The sequence below is a fragment of the Heliangelus exortis genome, chromosome 1 (genome assembly GCF_036169615.1).
Source record: "Heliangelus exortis chromosome 1, bHelExo1.hap1, whole genome shotgun sequence".
NCBI classification, from domain to species: Eukaryota; Metazoa; Chordata; class Aves; order Apodiformes; family Trochilidae; genus Heliangelus; species Heliangelus exortis.
This window is the reverse complement of record NC_092422.1, coordinates 137876445-137892983: the sequence shown is the minus strand read 5'-3', so window position 1 is coordinate 137892983 and position 16539 is coordinate 137876445.

Sequence of the window (16539 nt, the reverse complement as noted above, 5' to 3'; positions counted from 1 at the left end):
CACAGCCAAAATACTGTTAACATAAAAAATACATAAACTTTTCAATCTTAAAAGTTAGCTTACCTCCTAAAGGCAGTTAATTATTTCCCATTTAGCAAGGGAATTCCACATTCAGTATCTCGTGGGAGTCTTTTCAGTTATGGTCTGCTATATAGATTCCCATTTTAGAGATATCCAAAGTGTTAATTTTTCCTACTGTTTAATGGAATGAACTTTTAAGAGCCATTGGACCTCAGGATCCTGCTCCAGTTTCTGGAAACTGTGTCTGGATGTATGAAATATTTGATCTCTCAGAGGGTGAGTTCAAATAGCATCCCAACTTGATGTGCAGTTTGCTAGCTCTATGCTAATAAGAAAGTACAATTTAGCACCAAGTCACAAAATTATTTGAGGGAGACAAATGTAACAAGAAAGAGCACATTTATTGTATCTTTCCCAAAAAGTCCTGTTAATTACTGCCTTTAATAAGTAACCTCAGCCTTCACACATTCTCCTTGAAAAGACATGGGTGAGATGTCTAACACTGGCAGTCATCTTTTCCAACTTCTTTCATTTGCATGTTTTTTTTTTCAAATTAGCTGGGCCTTTTTATATTAGCACTGTGACAACCTTTCCACTATACCCATTACTTTGACAGAAAGAAAATTTTGATTTGACTTTGAAAGGCAATAACTTTCTTTTTTTCAATTTTTTCCCATTTTTGTCTTCATTCCTGAATTTATTCTAACATGCAAATATCTATTGCCAATTGTAGGCTCTCCAGATGATGGTTTAGTTATAATTCATAGACACCTAAAAGATAAGACTATTAAATGTGACAGGAAACTAATGTGCATATACTTTGCTTTCAGTTCACATATATCTAATATCTAAAATAATTAAATTCTCTCAAGAAGGTGGTAGGGAGACCACTTCTTAAAATTGCTAAGCCCCTGGATGGGGACTTTCTGTCTCTCAGTTTACAGATCTCAGGGATTCTTTGAGTGGATACCCATTATGCCCCTTTCCAAACTTAATCCAAGACCACTGATGTCTGCATGAATATTTCCTTTTAACACAGCAAGCACTGACTGTGTCACAATTCAGAGGAGCAACACAAGACTGAGGAGGAGCACAGCCCCAGTTTTAGCTCACTCTCTGTCAAGGAAGTTATAGACCTTCTTCTAAACTCTGGGGGTTCTCCAAAGGGAACTGAGACCACTTTGTTTAGCTTTTCTTCATGAGGTAAAATTCTCATTTTAAAACAGCAGTACTACAGGCTGATAAGGCAGCTTTCCAAAATGCAGTCAGTATTTATGGTCATCCCAAAATATCAGGGACCTGTGGAGTTTAATGCTGCCTAGTTAAATGGTAGCCTTCATATATAAAAAGACTGTTAGATAGGTCCTTTTGTTTATTGCCTTGTTTAATCTTTTCAAATAAATTTTAAAATGGCAGAAATTATTCTCCGTTGTTTCCTCTAACTTACATCTGACATACTGGGGAAATGAAATACATATTCATTGACAAACAAAATGCAAATTCAGGTGTTTATTTCTAATTTTTTTTTTCCCTAATACAAAAGATACCCAACACTAGCATTGAAATTCAAAAAGAACCCTCTAGCTTCAGAATGATTTCGAGGCTTTTCCATTTATATTTCTAACTGCAAAACCACCGTTTTCTTGTTACCTTTTGCCTAAAGTCTCATTCTCTTCTGGAGGTACACAGCTTATTTTCTGCTCCATATTTAAGGAAAAAAAGTGTTTGCTCTTTTACAGCATAAACAACAACTGTATTAAACAGTCTTGCTGCATTTACCTTGACCAGATTGTTAAACAGCTAAACAAGCATGAAGGTAGAAAACAAGTGAATCAGAATGATCAAAAGTCTTGTGATTTCTTCTTTCTCATTTAAAATAATTTCCACAACACTTGATATAATTAGAAGTTCTGACTGAAGCAAAATCTCCAGATTTCAAAAATCGTAATTATTTCATACTTTACAAAAATAACAAAAAATTTATTTGGCTATACCTTTCAACAGATCTAATTGCTTATATTTATTCTTTTTTGGAGTCTGGGAACAATTTTTTAAATTCCAAATAATGTTCTGGTCATTGATTTCCCACTGCTAATGAGTGATTCTTAATAAGTAAAATTTTGAAATAGATACCATTATCAGTATAAGATATTCCAGTGTCAGAGATTAGAAATTCTATGCATTTTGCATTGACACTTTCTTCAAAATCCAGCTGAAGGGTGAAAGAAAAGGAAGTCTGGACTCTTTTAGGTGTTGATTTCTTGATGCCCAAAACAGAAACACAAAATCACTCCTCACAGTGAAATCACTGTTTAGCAGTAAATCACAATATAATTTACAGTAATTCCTTTTGTTAAAGAATCTGTGCTGCTGAAGTTTTCTGTAAAAACTGGAGATTTTAATGAGCATGTTCTCAGCATCACCTTTCCTGGGAAATATTCTGAAATCAGCCAGGGATGGAGACAGCTGAGAAGGAAGATGGAGAGAGACTTGTAATCAAACTTACTTTCAGCCTCACCAGAACTCCTGTGTCTGCCCAGAAGAACTGGCCATATTTTGCAAAGGGCTTCCTTGAGAGGAGAACATTAAGGAGACAGTCACCTGGATATATTCAGTCCCTTCATTTTGGAGGATATTAAAAAAGAAAACTAAAATTCCCTAACGGTATCCATCGGGCCATGACACTAGGAGGGACATAACTATCATAAAATCATTTCACTCATAATCATAAATTGAATTAATAAGATTCTACAGTACATTAATTTTACATTCACCCGTGCATCATCATCCACTGCTTGCTTATTAGCACGGGGTAAAAAACTGGTTTAATGGTACCTCATAAGCCAAAACTATTGTGGGAAGAAAACAAAGAGCTCCATGACACTGGGAAACATCTGGTGCATCTGCACCAGCATAGAACTTGTTCAGTTCTCCAACCCACTCAGAAAGTGGATCACACACCACATCTTAAAATAAAACATCCCTTTCTCTTCTCCCCTCCACTCCTTAGAGGTTTAGCTGTCAATCTAATCTCTCCTGACGTCTCCTGGTGAAAAAAATCTCTCCTGGCATCAAGTTACCTGAGGAGTCTCAAAATGAGCATATTTCCATAGACATGGTTTAGTTTTGCATTATTGTAACTATAACCATGATTTGTTGCATATTCCCACACACCAGTACCAAAAAAGTGAAAAGAAATAAAAGCAGATGTTAATTATGTCTCTGGAGTAACCGCCACTGGAATCTGTCATCCTTGTAATGCACCAAATACAGTTCAATTTAGGGATTAAAATCTTCGAGTTTTCTTCATTTGTGATGTCACATGGCTGCTCAATGACCTGTAAAAGCAGTGCCAAGGTTTAAAGCTGCTTCTTTGGGTAGGAATTCTTGTATCTGAAGATTTTTGCTCTACAGGTAATTCTAGAAAGATGTTAAAGAAAAAGCCTTTTTAGAGGGTAAACATCACAATGAAACCAAGTACCATGAGAAAAAGGGAAAATGATCCAGATGGGTGAACTAAGTCTGAAGAATTTTGCTTGATTAAAACAAACTCCTGACTGCTTTTCTGGTTGTCTTATTTGATCACATCGTGTGTCCATCACTGTCTTTCTTTCTCTTGTTATATTAGCCAGATCTTCCTTGTATCCTATACATAACATATATATTCATTTATATAACATATATTTTTTTAAACTTGTTAAGCTCACTCAATGATTTTGCCAGATGTGCTGTATGACTGCAGCCTAATTTCCCCATAGCACTAATATATCATTCATAAAATTACATTATTAAATAGATTGTGAAATGTCCTCCAGACAGCCTTCTGGTGTTCTGAACAAGGGCTGTGATCCTGTCTGGTCTCATAAGATAGGTCAGGTGTGAGAAATACTCTAACAGGGCTTCCCGAAAGGACTTTGCCATCCATTCAGGTACCATGGGAAGTTTTATTGATCATATAGTCAGTGACAATCTTGTCCTTCTAAACCAAATGTCAAGAGGAGCCAGCGCAACAGTCTCTCACAGGAGACAAAGGTGTGAATCAGGTCATAAAAGACTTGAAAAAAGTAACAGTTTCATTGAAGAGTTGAAGGCAAGTTTCCATACATCGAGAAGCCCTACAAAATATTTATGGCAGAAGTGACAGCTGTTAACGCTTACCCCTTTAACATTGAGATGTTCTGGATGCCTTGATACTCCTCATGTCAAAAATTCTTTTCATCAGAGAAAAAACAGTGTAAAACTTGTGCACAATTTGCTGTTGCTCCAATTGATCATCATCAAAAAAGCTTTATGCATTACTAGGTTCAGTGCTCAGTTCACTGAGATTTCTCACATGGATGAAGGCACTTTCAATTGCTCTTCTTCCCTTGACTGGCTGAATGTTTTCCATATGCTGTGGGACACAGAGGAGGGAAAGGAAGAAAGACAAGGATGGGTCAGAATAGCTTTTGAATTAATAAGCTTAGAACACGAATTTCCAGCTTTCCTTCTGATGCTGTGAAAAACTAAGATTCTTTTGCAAATAGTTAAAAATCTTTATTTACTTGCTTTATTTATCAATGACAACTTTGTAAACTTATTCTCATGTATGTCATGTGGACCATATTATCCATTTTGAGAGTGAAAAGTTATGTATCCTATTTACTGTTTTAATTTTTAGCTAGGGAGCCAATCCCTTTTTTTCTATAACAGAAAAGCAGAATGGATATTAATGCTTACCTGGCAGACAAACTTCCTTTATCTTTGTAAGTGTTCTTACTTGCTGACCCAATTGAGGGGTGTGAAAATAAAATCATCTCATGAAGGACTTATGGGCCACTGCCCAGGCTTCTTGTGTGGCTTAAAAACAGAAGATTTGGTGTTATTGCATGGAAAATCACCTAATCTATTACATCTGCCACACATTTATGATAAGTACAGGTTAAAGTAAAGCTGCTCGATTCCACTTTCTCTGCTAATTTTTGATTCTTGCAGCTCATGCCACAAAGGGCACTCAAGGACATGTTGGAAGGTATGGGATTATAATGACCATCTCAGGCTTTTGTAAAGGCAAGGTACTATATTACTGCAAAATCCTACTGTTTCGCATAGATTTACTCAGTTCCCATAAGGAGACTTTACAGAATAAGAATTGCACATGGCATTCAGAGCACCATTGATCACAGCTCTTCTGCAACCTTCTGCCTAGGGGCATAAGTCACTTCAACAAAGCATCATTAAAAGCCTGTGGTTCCTACTGCACCGCGGTGTTGTGCACTTCATGGTGACATCCAGGGCTCAGTACAGATCATGACCGAATAGCAACTGGTTACCCCTCATAATTGCTATCCCATTGAAATATTCTGCTCATAATCTCTTTTTTATTAACAAAGGATGTCAGGCTGGACATAGCCAGCTAATTATGGACACCCTGAGAAAGTAACAGGGCACAAGGCTGAAATCCAATTGCCTTTAAGCACTCAGAAATCACACCGATTCACTTCCTTGTACTTGAGGCTTACAGTTAGATTGGGATGGAGACTGCAGATAAAAATAAGGAAACCAATCAGATGTGAACACTTTCTGCCCATTATAACATTGGATTCCATCTCACCTGTAGACAGTAACTCATCAGAAAGATGAGTTTGTGTCATTTCCCACAGAGCAGAAGCTAAAGTGGCTGCAGGAGGCAAGAATCATTAAGATTGCAGCTCACCTTTTCTGAGGTATTTGCCTACCTCTTTCAAGGGCTACAGGATCCATGCTCAGTTACAGCTGTTGCAAAAAAAAAAAAAAATAATCCAGTCCTTCAACTACATCCTACCCCTGTCATGCTGAATCACCTCCTTAATAACCTGGCACTTGTAAGAAAGGAACAAGTGATTATATGCTTCACACAGGAAGGACAATGTTTTGGAAATGTTACTTGTATTTTCTTGGAAGACACTTTTGTACATCTTGTATACTGAAAAGTAGGGATATGGTAAATGCAAGATCTTTTCTGTAGAGGAGCTAAACTCTAAGACTTTGTGACCACTCAAAAGAATAGGTGTTTACCACAGATGAGCTTTTCAACAGCTGAAATTAAAAAAAAACAAACAAAAACAAACAAGCAAACAAAAAAAAAACCCCAAAAAAACCCAATAAGCCTAAAACAGGAGACACTGAGAAATATGGGAATAGTGTCTGTCAGGGGTGAAAAAACCATGTTCATTTTTACAACAGACTGCACAACAAAATTATTATTAGGGAGAACACAGAGAGAATTCAGATATCATTTTAACTTTTATTGAAATATTTGTGCAGACCTATTTTTGCACAAATAAATATTCAAAAGGGATGTTTCTTTCATGGAGAGACAGCTCACAAACTCAGATTAATGCAGACTTGTGCAAAGAGGTGCCCACGTATGAAGCAAAGCACTACTGTCAAGAGTGCTTTCCTGAAAAGGTAAAGGGTGAGTCTCAATGTTTAGAATGAGAAACTTTAAAGGAGACTGGTTGTCAGCCCCTTCTGAATTATTACAAGGTATTTTGAAACTGATTTCAGGCTATCTTCCTCAGAAGTAAGCTGAAATCACTCTTGACTCATTCATCATTAAATTCCTGAATATATCAAAAGCATATTTTGTTAGATAGCAGCGTTGGTAGGGATTAAGAAACTTATTAAGAGGTTTGGGAAAAAACACTTTTTTAATATAATAGCAACAAACATTTACATGATCAGAAGAAAGAAGAATAATAAATTGTTTTTATGCTTTACCAAGGCAGCACCTGGTATTTTGTATGATGACCAAGCAGCACCGTAAAATGCTCTCACTTCAGTTAAGAGTTTCTTAATTTCCATGGCTTAAGGCTTGAATGTCAACCAACGTTAAAGTAGGTATATAATGTTTTTAGATGCCAAACATGATGAAATTTTCATTAAATGAGAGGCTTCTCTTCACACTGCACCATGAGGAGCCCTGGCCCAGGTTTTTGCTGTGATATGGCCTGACCAAGAGCTCTCTGCTCATCACAGAGCACTCAGGAGGGAATAAATACCTCTGTCCTTGAACCCTCTGGAACTAAGTTGGTTGCTGCCTTTGCCTTAAGATACTTAGACTAATTTCATGTCTTAAAGACTCTCTGAAGACCCATGGTCCAGGGATTTTGTCTTTCCAGCTCCTGCAGGTGGGACACACCAGATCTGGCAGTCAGGAGCAGCATCTGAGTGACAGCATGAGGACTCTGAGCTGCAGTTTCATCTGAAGTGTGTGGCTGATCAGTGCGAACATTTTAGCAGAATTATGTGTTGCTTTTGTGGAGAATTTTTGAGAAATCTCTTTCTTGGACTCAGGTACTTAGGATTAGTGTAAATTCAGTTTCTTAGATGCAATCAGCAGCTGTTATTTCTAACAAGGCTTTCCTTGGAAATACACTCGTGATGTATTCAGAGCTCAGAAAAGATGGTTTCCCATCTTATCTATATCTTAGCCCAAGCTCATGCTGATGAAGTTACTCAATAGATCAAGCAGCTTCTGTAATCCTTTTTATCACTTTGCCATCCAGCCAGATGAGTCCTCCATCTCTTTCCCCTGGCCATGGAAGGGAAATGACATGAGGTTTGATAGCCTTTCTTCTCTCTCACCTAGGTGCTCGCCATGGGTTCAGGTTATGTATGTATCCCATTCACCCACTGCTTTTCAGTGTGGTTCAGAGTGTGGTTCAGCTCTGAGCATTCAGCTTGCTCTTAAACAAAAGCAAACTTTTTGCAAGAGTGCTTCTATTAAGGTATATAGCACTTAAATAAATTATCCTGTACCCTTAGTGCTAAACCTTTTGTGAATTTTCATTTAAAGCACAGCATAAAAACCAGTGCTAAAGCAAAACCCAGCAACACGGTTGAAATGAAATTTGAAGATATATCTTGACATGTGTGCAGAGATCATCAGTTTCCCATAAATTAGACCATATTTCATCTTTTCACTGTCACCTGTAATGGTTTTGTGCAATTCACAACGGAAGCATTTGAAAGTGAGGTGGATTTGCCTGTTTCAGAATAAATACCTTGCTGCTCTTGCCTTAGTCTGCTTCTTCCCCACTTTATCACCTCTTTTTCAACAGCACTTGCATTGAGAAGTAAAATGACTTGTCTGTAGAACCAGACAACATTTTTCAGGAAAATACATATTGTTTGCCAGCATGTTTAAATGATCGTGTGATTTTTTAACTGAAAAATGTAAAGTGAAGTAAGGCTTTACATGGACAAAGAACATCCTTATATAAGCATGCAACAAAGGAATAGAAATTATCAATTATGCTTAGTAAAACATTTTATTTCATGGTTTTGTACATAGAAAAAAATTCATAAAATTAAAAAACCAGTTTTAAGGATAAAATTTGATGCTTGCAATCTTTTAAAGAAAAGCACAACATAAAACCAGCAGAAATAGGCTCCACATATAATTCAAATTTTGTGAAGATTACAACAGAATTCAATATTGTCCATGGAAAGTTCAAATATCCAAATTATAATGCTGTCCTGAATCTGGAATCATTATTTTCCTTATTCTGGACATCTTTATATGCACAAATTTTACAAAACAATTCTCCATGGAAATACTTACATCATAAGTACACTGACAATAATTACTTTTTAAAGATTTACTCATTTCAGTAGAGGACAAATTGGAGAAACATTGCCTATGCTATAGGGACTCACTTTAGCTCTTCAGAAAAGCTCCATTTTAGGATTACAGCCTTTAAAGTGAACAGCATGTCATATACAGAAGAATAACGTCAGCATCCATCTACCTGGGGTAGCAATTGAAAACTAAATCAGTGATGGGAGCAGAAGTAAAACACAGCCCCATTCAGCAGCAGCCTGTGCTTAACACTGCTTTTGAAGCCACATTACTCAGCCTATACACCCATCAATGGTTGCAGCCAGTCACCCAGCATCTGCACCATGCTCTTCTTTTCACCCACTGCTCATCCATTTTTACTTTGATGATCACAAGAAAGCTTTCCCTAGACTGTCCTTCCTGGTATGTCCCTGTTCCCATTGTGATGCTCCATAGGTCAGTGGTGGCCCAAAATGTTCCTCGTACAGGGGCCCTTTCTCCACTGTGGTCTCACCACACCCCTTCCACACCTCACTCTCTTCTTTCTCTCTATGCATAGTTGCAACTTGTCCTATAGAATGAGAGCCTTAAACAGAGCTTATAATTGGATGATTTCAAAAAAAAAAAAAAAAAGGAGAGAATCTGCTAGTTGAATTGTTGTGCATGTTTCTTGCCTTTTGTTTCCAGGCAAAATACCTTTGAGGGTAAGGATTATTGAAATTCTTGGATGCAGTGTTTGTTTTGCTTGTTGCATACAGTAAAGCAGACCATTAGTTTATTGAATTTCATCCATTCTGCTCAATAGTCCACGGGGTTTGTTTTTTATCTACATAATTCTCTATATACCTCTGTGACAGTAGCATAGAAGGAAACAGTGCTAACTCATCTGCAAGCTTATGATGCAAAGTCAAAAGATTTCTATGATAGTACTCTGAATCTGTCAGGAGCATTGAAATCTATCTTTCAGAAGTATTTCTTTTGTTTCTATGTGGTTGACTGTTGCAAACTCCTCCATTCCAGAGGAGAGTTTTGGGTGCCATTTCAGATGACTGAAAAAGAAAAGATGTTAATTCAGGTTTCTCATGTTTGTATATTTTTAGTTCAGTACTCTTTTGCATTCTTGATATAAAAGTAATCCAAGATTAAATTTTAAAAGATGTTATTTTCACATAATGAGGAAGATGATAATGATGATGATGATGATAGCAATAATAATAACAGATCTCTGGGAAGTCAGTAAGCAGCAAGTGACTTGGTTTTCAAGTGACAGATGAAATAATTTCTGTACATGCTGGAGCATCTGTAGCTCATTGCTTGATTTCTAAATGCAATACCAGGAGTGAGATTTATACCCAGTGCTTGAAATCCTGTTATAGGAAGCCTGGACCCAAATCTTTGAAAGGACTACCACTGTTTGGTTTCTCAGAGTGAAGGTTTAACTGGGCAGGTAAAAAGCTGGAAAGCAAGAGCTGTGTCCCAGACTCTATTGCTCAGAGTTGTCCATGTCCAAATTTTCAGAGATGGCTCTTTTTGGAGTTGACTGTCTGCATTTTTTCAGCATGGTACCTGGCCTTGGGCTTGACTGCATCTTATGCAGAATTCCTGAGATATCATAATTATTTTTTCACTACTCTTGAAGATGAAAATACCCAAAGACACTTCAGGGTAATGCTGCAACTGCCAGAGTCGTGCTTCACATTGCTTCACACCAAGGCTACAAATGTGAGTAAGATAGAGAGTATGTAAGGCTATTTAATAGTTGTGATAGTGTCAGTGACTAGGCAGGATGAACAGAGTTGGACTTTTTGTAGGTTTATCCCCACTGAGCTTTGGGAGCATGTCCCAGACATGGAGAAACAATCCAAGAGAAGCAATCTCTTGTATTTCACCAGAAAGAGTGTGGCTCTTTCCAGAAAAGGTCCTTGAAACAAATAGGGGTAGAAGGTATGATTAATGAGGGAAGCAGAATGTGAAGTGAATTGGAGATCTAAACTATCTACCACTGTAGACACAGAGTTCTGATAGAAATAAAGACCAGGCAGCAGATAAACGAGAGGCAATTTTAAGGGGATGACATGGATTACAGACCTGTGGTAGATCTATAATCTACATCTATTCCTGAATAGAATGGATTTGAAAGCTTGATGAAACAAAATCACATTCTTCAGATTCATAGACAGGGAAAATGGTGCTACGTAAAACATCCAGCTAGCACCAAGATAAGTTTAAACAGGCTGATAAGACACTGCCTTACTTTGATGAAAGTGCTCATCACAAAATTGTGATGACACAGTGCAGCACTTCTGTATTGCCAGACATTGCTCTTTTCCTCTTAACAACACAAAAATAAAGCAATCCAGCAGAGTCTGCACCCATGTTGGGTTAGGAAGAAGAATCTTAAGAAGCATTCTGCTCCCACAGTGTGCTGAAAATGATAAGGCTTGCTGCTGAGCCTTTTAAAAATAGTTTGCAAAATAATGGTGTCACTCTGCCCGGAATTTGCTAATGATCCAATCTAAACTGCAGTGTTATATGTTAGAAATGGTAAGGCAATGGCACTTAGATTAATTTAAAAAGTAGAAAAGAAGAATCAGGAGGAATAACATGGTAATAAGTCTGCAGCAATATAGTTGTGCTTGACAAGGAATATTGATTACTGGGGTGTTTCACATTTTTTATGCACTAATGCACTGAGCACACATAGAAAAGTGACAGCCCTGAAGTAATTACATAGGAATTGTCAGTACATTCATTTGTGTTTGGGTTATTTTATTGCTCTGGCATTTCTATAAATTATAGCATGTCACCTTAGATGTACACAGAAGTTAAATCATTTATCCTCCACCTAATCATTAAAATAAAAGCAAAAGGGACCATTACAAGAATTTGGACAAAGGCCTCAGTAAAAATTTGCAATGTTCTAAGTAGATTTGTTGCTGGTTTCTGTTTGGATTTTTTTGGGTTTTTTTTTAAAAACGAATTAAAGATAGATTTAATTGTTCTCCTCTTGACAAAGTGAAGACAAAACAACTGCAGCTTTCTCCAGTGCCCATATTTCTGAGATCTAGGCACTAAAACCTAGACCATAATACACTCTATTATTTTCCATTGATATTCAGCTAATACTTGTAACTTGCGTTCCTGTGTTGCAGTATGCTGTCTGACATGGAAACAGGTGACCTATGTCAGAAAGATTCAGGAGATCCAGCAGTTCCCTGAGTTAGACCACTTGATTTGTCTAGTTGCCGGTCAGTTTGGAGCACACATTTTTTTCCAAGAGTACTATGAGCTTGTGCATGAGAGACTGAAAAACTTTCCTGTTGGAAGAGTGCTCATACACTGTTTGAAATTTATGAGTTTCCTTAGAACTAACTAAACAAAACTATTCAGATAATAATTAAGTATAAGTCCAATGTCTTTCTAGAGAATGAATCCGAAAGCTTGAAAGCAAACATGAAAGGGAAAGAGGATTAAGCAAGCATTTACATGAGCAAGGAACATGTCTTTGAAGCAAAGAAGGCTATTGGTATCCTGCACTGCATTAGGAGTAATATTGCCAGTAGGCTGAGGGAGGTGATCCTCCCCCTGTGCTCAGCACAGATGAGGCCACAGCTGGAGCATTGTGTCCACTCCTGGGTTCCCCAGTAAGTTATATATGAACATACTGGTGGCAGTGCAGAAAAGGCCCACAAAGATCATTAACACCCTGAAGAATCTGTCCAGTGAGGAAAGACTGAGAGAGCTGGGTCTTCAGCCTAAAGAAGGTTCATAAATATCAATGTATACCAACACCCGAAGGGAAGGGTGTAAGGAAAATGGGTCCAGGATCTTTTCAGTGACAGGACAAGAGGCAGTGAACATAAACTGAATCACTTTTAACATTAGAAAACCACTTTTCTCCTGTGAGAGTGACTGATCACTGGCACAGATTGCCCAGAGAGGCTGTGGAATGTCCATCCTTGAAGATACTCAAAAGCTGCCTGGACATGATGCTGGACAGCTGGCTCTAGATGCCCCCATCTTGGATCAGATGACCTCCAGATGGCCCTTCCAACCTCAGACCTCTCTGATTCTGTGCTTCTGCAAAGGGGGAAGGAGAAGAGGAAGGGAAAAGGAAAGGGAAGGAAGGGAAAGAAAGGAAAGGTGAGAAAGGACGGAATGGTTGAGAGAAAGGCTGAGAACAAGTTACCTGATTCCAGCAGTCTAAAACATAGATATTTCTTTCCCAGTAAAAAAAAAATAATTAAATATATCAGGTTGAATTATGCAACTTTCTTTTTTGTTTGGTTGGTTTTTTTGTTTTCCTTAACTCACAAGGGATTTTTGTAATATTTTGAGATTCTATCAGAATTATACACCTCTTATTTTTAATTAATAACTTTTTTTTTTCCAAACAAAATTTATGGACTACTTAGTTAATGCTCTTGTGGCTGCTCATGTTTCTGTGCTGTTCTTTGTAAACTGCTCCATTGATAAAAGTCTAACTGTGTTGTCCATGTCATTCACCTGGGTTTGTACAATACATCTTTGATACTTAACCTTTTTTGGCTAAACAACAGAAGAATCTAGAATGGAAGAGATGTAAAGTTCATGATGTTTGTGATTTATCACTTTAAAAAGAAGTTTTTTTGTGTGATTTTATTTAGCTTATTTTTAAACTCAAGTTAGAGAAGAGTTTCCCACCAAACTCTCCTCAAGAAGTTTATAATCAGGAGTTAAGATGCTTTTCAAACACTGAAGGACACAAATATGTTAGATGTTTATATAATGAGGGTCTTAAACTGTTATAAACCACATGTATATGACAGCTGAAGCAGTGCTGCAGAAAATTTATGTGTCACAGCTCACTCATAACTGACAAGTAAAAGGACAGTTCTCTCTTCACAATCTGACCTTACTGTGAGTAGCTGAGCAGGGCAGTTAAGAGTTAAGTTGTCACACATGCTAAAAAACATTTGTTGCTAATAAAAATCCTGTGGTTATTTCTGAGTCTAATGTGGGATTTTAATTCAGCAATAGATAAATCTTCTAATGAGCTGGATTTTCAATTTGCCTCAAGGCTGAGAAGTTTACATGATTATATAAACTCTCCCTGGATCTCTGCCATTTGCAAAATGAGATTTAAATGGTACACAACACTATCAGTGCTCATCTTCCATTGCATGTATATTTTATTAGTTGAGCTGGACAAGTCCCTGGATTTCTTGATTACAGGGTATTTGAGGTGAGGTTTGTAGTGCTTTTATTTTCTGGAGAGGCCTAGCAGCACTGATTGAGCAGTGTTTCATGTTGTTGTGGAGTCTCTGACAACCAGAGACAGGTAAACTTCTGGGTATAATAGAGATCATCAGTTCTAGCTTTGGACCGTGGTACAGACAAGTTTGTAATTAATTTTTTTCCAGTGGATTCCATACCTGTTCCAGTTCACAGCTATTGAAGTGAAGAGACTTTGAGACACAAGTTGCCTGATGCTTGTGTGTAACTTCATCTTTCCTCCCTGCCTTCCAAGAGCAGTGATTCCACCTGGAGCACCACAATGAGTTATGGACAAAACTAAATACCAATAACACGTCAGATAGCGTGATACAGTGCAATTAATAAAGATAGTTTTTTTTGAAAGGATGAGAAAAGGTTCTGAATTGGTCTCTGTTATTTATGAAATACTTTTAATAGGTTCATTCCCTGATGGACACCACACCTCATGTGTCATTCTCAGTAATCCCTGGTGTATATTTCTGTAGCAGTTGTTTCTCTCAAAAGGTTGTTTAGTTTTTTTCTACTGAGTGAACTTGATAGTCAATTTTGAGAATCATTTAACTCCCCATTAACTGTTTCTAATTTACAAGAGAACTCCTGTGGAAAACAAACAAACAAACAAGCACATAATTTGATGCAACATCAGTTTGGAATACCAAGCAAAGCCATCAGGAACAGCACAACTATTGGGACTAGCAAACACAGATGATTTGGGAGAAGAGGCAATCAAACAAAAGCCAGAGAGATGTGTCATTCGCTGAGACAGCTTGCATTATATCCTTCATTTATTAATCTTCCTGTGGGGTTCAGAAATGCATTCTGAAAAAAAAAAAACCTCACACAAAAAAACAAATTTAAAGATAAAGTTCATGTTTAAGAACTTTAATGTGATATAAATAAAAAGACATAGTTCATTCTTTTCTCAGCTCATCCATAGGGACAGAATTTGAGAGTAAAGCTGGCTAAATTTCTAAATGTTCTTTTCCACACTTAAAAAACTAGTCCCACTCAGCACTGCATGCCAAATCTTTCTGCTGCAAGCACAGTCTATGAGGGTTAGTGAATAAGAGATTTTTATTAAATCCATATTCACTCCTGAATTCTATCTCTAGTCTCTAGACATCATTCTTGTGGTCAGCAGTGGCAATGTACATCTCACTAGTCATAAGAAGTCTTCCTTTCCCTTCTGCTTTTTGAAAGAAACAACAACAAAAAGCATGCAGAATTCTGGAAACCTATTGTATGTGTATACGTTGAGAAAACATATAGTGAAAAAATAGTCAAAAAATAGTCAAGCTTTATAGCTAAGGCTGTACAAGAAACAAAAAGAACAACATTCCGCACACTGCTTAGGTAGACCAGGGTTATCTGGCAATTCATAAGGTATTCTTCAGGTTCTGGGGAGTCCTTGCTACCAAAAAAAATAAAATAAATGAAATAAGGGATAGCATATGGTACCTGAAAGTATGGGATATGATAGCTATGGAACTGAAAAGGCAAGCAAGGAGTTTCAAAGTCACATATGGACACAGCACAAAGAATTACTTCCATCTTGGAGATCTGATCAACTAGCATAGTCAAAGATGTGTAAAAGATGTAACCGTGTCAACAAGAAACCTATTAAGGAGGACAAAAACTAAAACTGTCAAATTACATTATTTTGAGTCAACCTTAAATGCATCTGTCAACCCCAAGCAAAGTATTTATTGTACTTCTGGGGCTGGAGGGTGGTTCATTGTGTGTGTGTGCATTCCTGTGTTTTTCTGTTTGAATGTCTCTTTTATCATTTTTACCTGCACTTTGAAAGAATCCTTAGTTTGGAATGAAAATTCAGTATATTTTGTTCTCAGTTTTTATTAGAAGGAATGGTCTTGTCTTCCTTCAGGTTTTATTTCTTCCTACCTAAAGCAACCTGATAATAATAATTTCTGGTGACCCATTTCTGCATGATGAGCGATTGCTATATCACAACCTCACCAAGAGAGCACTACTCAGCAGAACCAAACAGATTTTCATCTCTGAAAGACAAAAGCCAGTTCTTCCTGTGTTTACTTTGAACCACTCCTGAAGTAGGGCTAAACAAGTGAAGCTGACTTCTTGATCTGACTTTCCATGCAATAAATCTCCCTGGGGAACAGGGAGTAATGCCAAAGCCTCTTCTGTTTTCTTTGTCAGAGCAGCTCCCAAGGGTCATACGTTGACAGGAATAAGTGAGGACACTTTAAGCTATCCTAAGCAATACTTATCCACAGCATAGAAAAACAAACCCAAAGAAACATAGAAGTGGTAGAAATTCATCTTTGTTCTCAGTCTTTAGTGCTGTGTTCCACACAAATGGGCCAAACTACAGAGTCCAGATGTCAGTCGTCTGCCAGACAAATCCCTCTTCCCAGCACGTTGCCTTTCTCAAGGGATCACATGTATTGAGTCTGTTGTATCTTGAATATAGTCCTTTGGTTTTGATGTGACTTTTGTTTCCACAGCAACCAACTGGGAAATAACTACAGGTAATATAAACTACGGAGACAGGATTGCTTCTAAATGAAATGCTTTTTAAAAGTTTCTCCAAGGCGGTCAGCAAACTCTAATAATTTTTAATGTTCTTGATTTCCTAGGTGGACAAGTGACAAACAATTCCAACTCCAAATAATAATACGAAAGAATGAAAAACAAACTGA